The sequence below is a fragment of the Octodon degus genome, unplaced genomic scaffold (assembly GCF_000260255.1).
Source record: "Octodon degus isolate 3935 unplaced genomic scaffold, OctDeg1.0 scaffold00020, whole genome shotgun sequence".
Taxonomy (NCBI): domain Eukaryota; kingdom Metazoa; phylum Chordata; class Mammalia; order Rodentia; family Octodontidae; genus Octodon; species Octodon degus.
This window is the reverse complement of record NW_004524596.1, coordinates 11,090,835-11,099,567: the sequence shown is the minus strand read 5'-3', so window position 1 is coordinate 11,099,567 and position 8,733 is coordinate 11,090,835.

Genomic DNA, 8,733 nt, shown 5'->3' with positions numbered 1-8,733 from the left:
TCCCTTTCCCTCCCTCTCCCTCTCTCTCCCTCCCCCTCCCTCTCCTTCTCCCTTTCTCTCTCCCTCCCTGTCCTTCCCATCAGTTTCCTTGCCAAGAGAAGGAAAGCAGATTCTTGACCACTCAGTGATATCTATAAAATGCCAATGTTTTGGCCCAAAGCCTTGAAAAATGTTCCAGAAATAACCAGGCAACAAAAAAGAAAGGAGGGAAGTGAGAGCCTGATTAGTGAGAGTGGAAAGTGGGTAGGGAGCAGACATTCTGAGAGCTGAGAGTGGAGCTAGGCTGTGCCAACAGCAGCTTCACGGATCAGGAGCGGAGTGGGAGGATGAGGTGTGACCCTGGACAGACGAGCCAGATGTGGGAGAGGCGAGGCAGGGAGAGCGAGCGGCCCTAATGGCATCCTGCCACGGCTCAGGACCTCCAAGGCCACCGTATCAGGCTGCAAGGTGGCTGCTCCGAACAGGTCAGAAGTCTCACAGTAGGGAAGACAGGGCCACTGTCTTACGGCTCTGTACATCAGCTTCTGTGTTTAGCTCCTGAACCCTAAACTATGTTCTACTTGATAACTTTACATGACGCACACCAGTGACTCAGAGACATCTTTGAGGAAATAGCACCTTGTCTTGGACATTTACATATATATGATATACACTTTTAAATATATATACACTTTTCCCTCAGAGTACCTCCCGGAAAGCCACACCACAGATAGAAAACCAATGGCCCCGGAGAAGGAATATTATTTTTAGTACTAAATTCAGAAAGAATTACCTCTAGAAGTGCTGGATGAAAAAAAAAAAAAAAAAAAAAAACACTGCATGGTGCAGTGAGTGATGTCTTCAACAACCCAGTTAGGCCAAACACAATGATGTGCTTTGTGGGACTGTTTCTTGTAATGACATCTTAAAAAGTACTGATGGCACCACACCAAAAACAGTTTAGCAAAGGCAATTCTGCTGGGGCCAGTATGATGCACTGCAGGTATCTGCATTTTAGCTGCACTGGCAGGATGCTGGGCTCGGTGTTAGAAAATCTGGAAGAGTAGATGAACTGCTTATTCTTTGAGCAGTCTCCTCTGCATAGTGTTATTTCTCAACGGGCCTCTTACATAAATATTTAGTACCAGGACATTCAAACTGAGCTCCCTAGATGGATGGAGGGCTGTGTTCTTTGTTAGCCTTAGAACCTACTCACACATCCGAGCTGACTATCAAGCCAGGATCAACCCAGCGCCTCTGCGTATCGGCAAGGCCAGGACTATCTTTGGACGTTGTCTTGAGCCCATTCCAGGGGGTGACTGAGTGAGTAAACCAGACACCCACACTCCGCCTCATTCGCCATGGCTGAAGTAATGCTCGTGGCAAACATTTTTTAAGATTGGTATAACCAGACCCTTGCCATGGCCAAATAAAATCTTGGCAAGGCCCCCAAGAATGCCTGGCTCTGAGCAATGCTACTGTCAGGACCCCATCCAAGACAAACTCTAAGCTAGTGCCAAGGTAACTGAACGAAGTAACTTGCGCTGGGTCATTACGTATAAGTCAGGTAAAGTGCAGAATGCCTATCCGAGAAAACGTATTTCGTTTTAGGACAGTTGACTTGTGGGCTTTCTTTCTGAAAATAATTGGCTAGCATAGCAAATTTATTTTCAGGTCACATCTTGTTTGAGATAATAAGACATCATCTTGCTGTATAAGAATGTCTGTCTTTTTACTTTGCTTGGCAGCAGCAGTAAGTTGAAATTGGCATTCAACATGTCCAAAATATCACTACGAAGCAAGCTAGAAAGAAATGACTTCAGAGCATATACTAATGGTTTGTGTATTTGTATTTTTCTTTTTTAAACAGAAGCCAAGCTGCACTGACGTGGGTGATCATTCTGGTCTCTCAGTGGTGGCTCTAGATCCACATCACAGCCCAAGACTGGAGGGGAAGCCCAGGCTAGGCCCCACTGCAGGTCAGTATCCAGCTGTGCATCATCTGACGTGTGCTTGGATGGAGGGGAACAGGTTGGGGACAGGAAGTCAACAGCCTCAAGCATGCAAATTCCGTCTTCTATCACAGGAGTGAAAAGAATTTTCTGTGTATGTAAGAAATAGATCTTTCTCAAAAACCAGCTCCTGGTGCTAGAGAAAGAATTGAATAAGTTTCAGAAAAGAGACATTTTGGGGCTCAGCGGACTAAGCGCCTGCTTAGGTAAGTGCAGGGACCAGGGTTCGATTCCTGCACCACATGCTGCACCTGCCCTGCCCCCAGGTGTGATGAGCTGGAGACTGAGTCCGGGTGTGGTAGTGCACGCCTGTAATCCCAGTGCTGGGGAGGCTGAAAACAGGTGGATCACTGCAAGTCTGAGACCCCGTGTCAAATACATAAAAAAAAAAGAAAAGAGACATTTTTGATAAGTTAGAGGGAGATGTCACTCACACACATATGGTAATTTAGTATACAATAAATGTGGCGTTGTTGATAAAAGGAGGATAAGATAGGTTATTCAATAAATGAGATTGAGTTTATTGAAAATTTAGAAAAAGCATTGCCTTTCTTTTTTCCATCTATAGAAATTCATTCCAGATGGAATAAAGAGCTAAAGTGAAAAGAGAACTGCAAAATATCTGAGGAAAATATAGATGAATGTTTTATTAATCTTGGAAGCAGCAAAGGAAGCCACAAAGAAAACATTTGTTATATCTGAATATATAAAAATGAAAACCTTTGTACAAAACAGAAGGCAACATAAACAAGATTATGAGACAAATGGCCTGAGAGAATGTTTATAACATGCATAACAGATAAAGGATTGATAGGTACAAAATAGAATTTGTAGAAACTAAGAATTGGGCCAGCGAGATAGCTCAGTGGTCTAAAGTGCCGGTTTAGGCAAGCTTAGGCAAGCACAGGGACCACAGTTTGATCTCTGGCACCACATGCCACACCAGCCCTGCCCCCCAGAGTGGTCTGAACTGTCCACAAAGAAGAAAGAAAGAAAGAAAGAAAGAAAGAAAGAAAGAAAGAAAGAAAGAAAGAAAGAAAAGAATTGAATGACAAGTAACCAGTGGAAAAGTAGATACAGAGTAAGGATAGATGACGAGTAGTAGGAATAGATTGCTCGACTGCTAATCACTGAACTAAAAGTTAACGACACATTTTTCACTAGATAAAAATTAGAAGGGTGCAGAATATTGCATGGGATGGTGGAAATTCTTGGGGATGTATAAACTGACCCTACCCTTAGCTCAGCCATGTGACAGAAGCTATTAAAATTTTCAATACTCAAATCATCTAGAGCTGGGTATTCACTTTGAAAGAAGGATCTTAGCAAACGAAACATTTGCACAGTGCCCCAAGGACCATACGGAACAACGTATCTGTAATGTTATATGAGAGAAAGATTTAAAACACCTGAAATGTCCCTACGTAGGGGAGTAGATTTAAATAAACACCTAGGAGAACGAGAGAGATACTTGCATAAAGACACCCTTTAGATGTAAGAGAAGTCTCAAGCTGAAGTAACACACATGCAATATGATGCCACGTAACACAGGTTCACAGGGACACAGGCACAGAGACAAAGATCTGTTTCAGATCTGCTAACTGTGAGTTTATGTTTTCTTTTGATAGGGAAGGTCAGTGGCTGGGAAGGGGATTGGTGAAGGGGAGTTTTCACTTTTTCTCCTATTTCTATGTTGTTTAATTTGACACATGCGCAGGCAAGAATGCATTCATGGAAGGCTTTGTGTTGTTTAACTTCAGATGCACATAAACACATGAGAGTTCCTCTTACAAATTTAAGAAATACACACAGAGTAGGACACGGCACTCTTCAGTGGCTTGGATATCTGAAGTGAGAAATTCCAGCATTGTGCAACACATTTATTCATCCATTCATTATTGTTTGAATGTCTACTATTGGCCTGATGCGAGAACTTAGAGAAAAAGAGCAAGATAAATGTTAAATGATTTCAGCGAGGGTTCTGGTCCTCTCTGCTTGCCATCGCACAACACCATGGAGTCAGATGGCTTGCACCACAGAAAAGTGTGTTCTCACGGTCCTGGAGGCTGAACGACTGGGTGGGGGTAGCCTGATCTGGTGCGGCGGTGGAGGGCTCTGTGCTTCCCTTGCAGTTGGCCACCTTTGTACTGTGTGGGCTTATGGTGGAGAGAGGGAGAGAAGGAGAGAGGGAGGGAGAGAGACAGACAGGCACACAGACAGACAAAGACAGAGTGACAAGGAGACAGAGAGACAGAGTCAGAGACAGACAGACAGAGAGCACACTCACTCCACTCTTTGGGGATCAGGGATGCAATATATGAATTTTAGGAGGAATGCAAGCATCCAATTCCTAATAATGCCATATCATTAAGATGCTAAAAACAAAAATTGTACAAAACAGCAAGATGCAACAGGTGTGGCATGCAGAGATCATCATTTGCAGAATATTCAAAGGAAAATGCACCCCTGATGCTGCCTTATCCACCTCATTAACGTAAGAGGAGTGAGTCAGTGGAGAGGCAGAGGAGGCCCAAGAGGAGACTTCTCTAGTGTAAGATGTCACAGTGTTGTGACTTTGTCTCAATGATGTGTGTGTGTGTGTGTGTGTGTGTGCACGTGCATGTGGAGGGGAGGGGTGGTAAAGGACATAAGAGGCAGATACAGAGGCCACCTATTCTATGTTTCCCTACCATGGGCTTCTAAACTAAAGTAAGGTGGAAGGAGGAAGGGAGGGAGGGAGGGAGGGAGGGAGGGAGGAGAGGGCAGAGGGAGGGAGGAGACCATGGTGTGAAATCAAATAGAAAGCTTAATCACTGCACAGAAATGACCATTCGGGTTGCTGCACTGGGACTGTTGTTGGCCACTTCAAGAGACTTAGGTCTGGAGAGATGGCTCAGTGGTCTAAAGCACCTATTTGGAACAAGCTTAGCAAAGCACAGGGACCACGGTTCAATCCCCAGCACCACATGCCAGCCAGCCGTGCCCCCTGGTGGGCTGAGCTGGCCACACACACACACACACACACACACACACACAATAAATGTTAAAAAAAATTAAAAAAAAAAGAGACTTAAATGTGTTCACCATCCAAGACAAGGCTAAAAAGTCACAGATCTACCAGCCCTTTTGTTCAGTGACAGAAAAAGACTGCCCCCCATGGGTTCAGGTTTAAAGAGATTGTGGGAGACGATAAAAGTGTGCTTTGTCTCCGTCCTAAGTCACGCTCGCGGTCCCTGCCCTGGTCCTGTTCAATTTCTCATCAAGCTCCCAGCAGAGTGCAGAGCCTGCAGGAAGGGAGTATGTGCCATGCTGGGCTGCACAGTGGGTGACTGTGGCTTTTCCTGTAAATGGGATCCTGGAGCAAGCCAGAAGTCTGTCCAGACTTAGCTGGATTTGTGAGTTTGGAGATTCCCCAAGACCCCCTGGTGTACCCCTCTGCAAATGCCAAGGGTTTACTATGGTGTATTTTGGAAGGTTTTCCTTTTTAAAATAGCCAGTTAAAATTGTGCCTTGGCACCTAAAGGATTAGTCTTCATTTATCCAGAAAATGAAGCCGTCTCACTGGAATTTTCTCTATAGTGTTTTGAGGCTGGCTAAGCCATCCCAGTCCCTGGGGAGGCACGCACACCTCTCTGAGGGTGTAGACGAGGCATCTGGAAGACCCACTGGCTCTGCGCCTCGCTGGGAGAACCTCTCCCAGCAGTCGCCTCCCTTCTTTCTTGTACAGAAGGAATTTAGCCTGAAGTCCTTTCTGTGAAGCCTTCCTCATCCTCAGGAGGGCTGGATTACTTAATCCTAGATGAGCTAACACCTGTCAAGGTATTTGTGTTGTGCAGGTCATATTCATTTGCTTGTTTGCCTCACCCACCCACCTTCAGCTTCCTGATGTTAAGAAACACTATACTGGGGTTGGTGAGATGGCTCAGTGGTCTAAAGCACCTACTTAGAACAAGCATAGCAAAGCATAGGGACCGCGGTTCAATCCCCCAGCACCACATGCCAGCCAGCCCCGCCCCTGGTGGGCTGAGCTGGCCACACACACACACACACACACACACACAAATAAATAAAATTAAAAAAAAAAAGAAACACTATACTTTGTCAATTTTAATATATACATTTTCCTTCCACATTGTAACATTTCTGAAATTAAGATTGCTGTTGGTAGCGTGCCACTGATTAATCAGCAATATATTGTCTCAGGGTTATACGCATTTTTAGGGGTATGTCACGTAAAGTAATGGTATGTCTCACAACTGGCAGTGACTCAGAATTAGTGAAACATAGTACACTAGCTAACCCTGTATCCTGAAGCACAAGCACTTGGCCTGATACTCACATAGGTGGAAGTGACAGATTCTGGGCTGGTGGATGTCACCCACAGGGGTCACTGATTGGATTCAGTCAAAGCACAAGGAGACTGTAAGAGCTGGCTTTTGGCCTGCAAGCAACTTCTTGAATGTGGGAGGGGATGGTTTAGCTGGGACAACCTTAGCTGCTAGAACTGTAAACTGTGTTAATGGCTTAAATGCAAACAAAGTTGACTTTTTTTTTTGCGGAACTGGGGATTGAACTCAGGCCCTTGCACTTGCCAGGGAAGCGCTTATTCCACTGAGCCATCTCCCTGGCCCCCACGAAGTTGACTTTTGCTGACACTAGCTGTCTGGAGTAGAAGTTCCTCTTGGATGGCCAGTGTGATGTTGTTGGGATCCAGGCTTCTCCTATATTGGGTATCATTGTCCCCTAGCACCCAGGACCCCCGCCTCCATCCAAGCAGAAGAGTAAGCAAAGCATGTAGAAAACGGGCCCACTTGAAATTTAGGTCAGGAAGTGACGCATGTCTCTGCTCGCGCCGTGCTGGGAACATCAAGTGCATGCCACATCTGGGTGCAAGGGAGTGAAGCAGACTGGCAAGCATAGGCCTTGGCTGGAGACGTGACCGCAGCCCCACACGATGGAAATGGGCTTATTGTCATCTATTTTGGTGGACAGCTAGCTCTCGCTGCACTGGGCGGGCTGTTGCTCACCTCAGGGGGGATTGGCTGTTTCTTTGTGCAAATTTAATTTTGCCTTCAATTTATATTGCCCAGTATTTTCTTAGTTGCGAGAAGCAGAAACTTAACTCTGACTACTTCTAGAACTGGTTAGGTTGAGGTGGCCCTAGGAGGTCAAATAACACCAACCATCTCTCTCTCTCCTTCTCCACTGGTCTTTGTTCCTAACTAGGAACCACACAGTGTGGGTCCTTGCAGCCCCTGATCTCAGAAGGAGAGGGAAATCTCTCTCTCAGAGATCCTCATTCATCCGCCCCGAGTGGACTTTGCATGTCATGTGACCACTCTTAGGCCCCTGGATGGATGGGATGTTCTGAGCTGAGAGGCCACAACAGCCCAGATGAGTCCACTCGACATGAATGACTCCCCTGGAAGGAATGGAGCAGGGGCAGCTCCTGTGGAGAAGGAATGCAGAGTGGACAACAGTGGGATTGTCTGCTGCTTCAGGCACCAGGCCGGCTTCATCCCAGCCGTCTCAGTCATGCATCCAGCTCTGTCGCCACCCAAGGTGGGTGCCATTCCCTGCTGCACCCTCTTTCTAGAAAGACCTTTCCGGGCCTCTTCCCTAGGCACCTGTCAAGACCAGCTCACAGTCCTGCTCTTTGTCAAGCTGCTCTGGTCGCCCCCACCCCTGGACACAGCTTGCAGCCTAATTGACTGAACGTTGAGGCCACAGCTGAGCTTCAAACAAAAGTGTGCTCTGTGGCTCTGCTGCACGGCCCATGCCGCGTTGTGTGCGCTGGGGCTGGCCCTGGAGCAGCCTGCAGTGTGTTGTGCTGGTTGGGTCCTCAGAGGTGTAAAATGCCATCCTGTCCAAAACAAACACAAGTGCTGGGGAAATCCTCAGCCCATCAGGCAGGGACGCTGTGGGGGGAGAGGTCTGCAAGGAGCTGGCTGCCCACAAAGCTCCAATTAGCCCCCAAATTATCTCCTGCATCACGTGTGCAAGGATTTCTAACCAAAATTTGCTGGAAAATGGATTCTCAATGCTTCTGTCTATTTACCTAATACTTAACCCAAGGATAACAACACACATACAAATTTAAAATAAAACACATGTTGGTTTTTTTAAAATAAAAATTTGAAACAGATGGTCTCTTTTAAGACAAATATTTATTCCCCTGGCTTTTTTTTTTTTCACTTACATGTTTATATTTTTAAATATAGGCTTTGTGCAGAGACCTTAGAGATGTCATGATAATAAAATCCATGTTGTTCATAATTGTCTATTTCCTAGAAATGCAGGGCTGGAAGCAGCTCCAAGAAGCTCTCTCTGGCACCCCCCTCCTCCAGGCAGCCCAACGTGAGACCAGCTGAGACCAACTGGCGTTCATTCATTTATCTTGGAGCCTTTTGAGGAAGGAAGCTGTAAACTTTTGTACTGACCCACAGACTCGCCACTGAGCTGCGGACCCCTGGGCTGAGCACAGAGCTCTTGGGTAGAGCAGAGCTCAGAGCAAAGTTGATGAGCATATTTGCTCCCTTGGTGTCTCCTTCATTATTCTCAAATTTTTAAAAAATTTTTTTATTTTAGGGAAGGGTCGACAGGGCGTTCAGAGTCTCACTACTAGATCAAACTCAGAGTGATCAGCCTGTTTACAGCCTCCCAAGAGCTGGGATTACAGGTATGTGCCACCCCACCCAGTCTCATTTACCATCTCAGTGTGCTCCGGGGGGGGGGGGGGGGG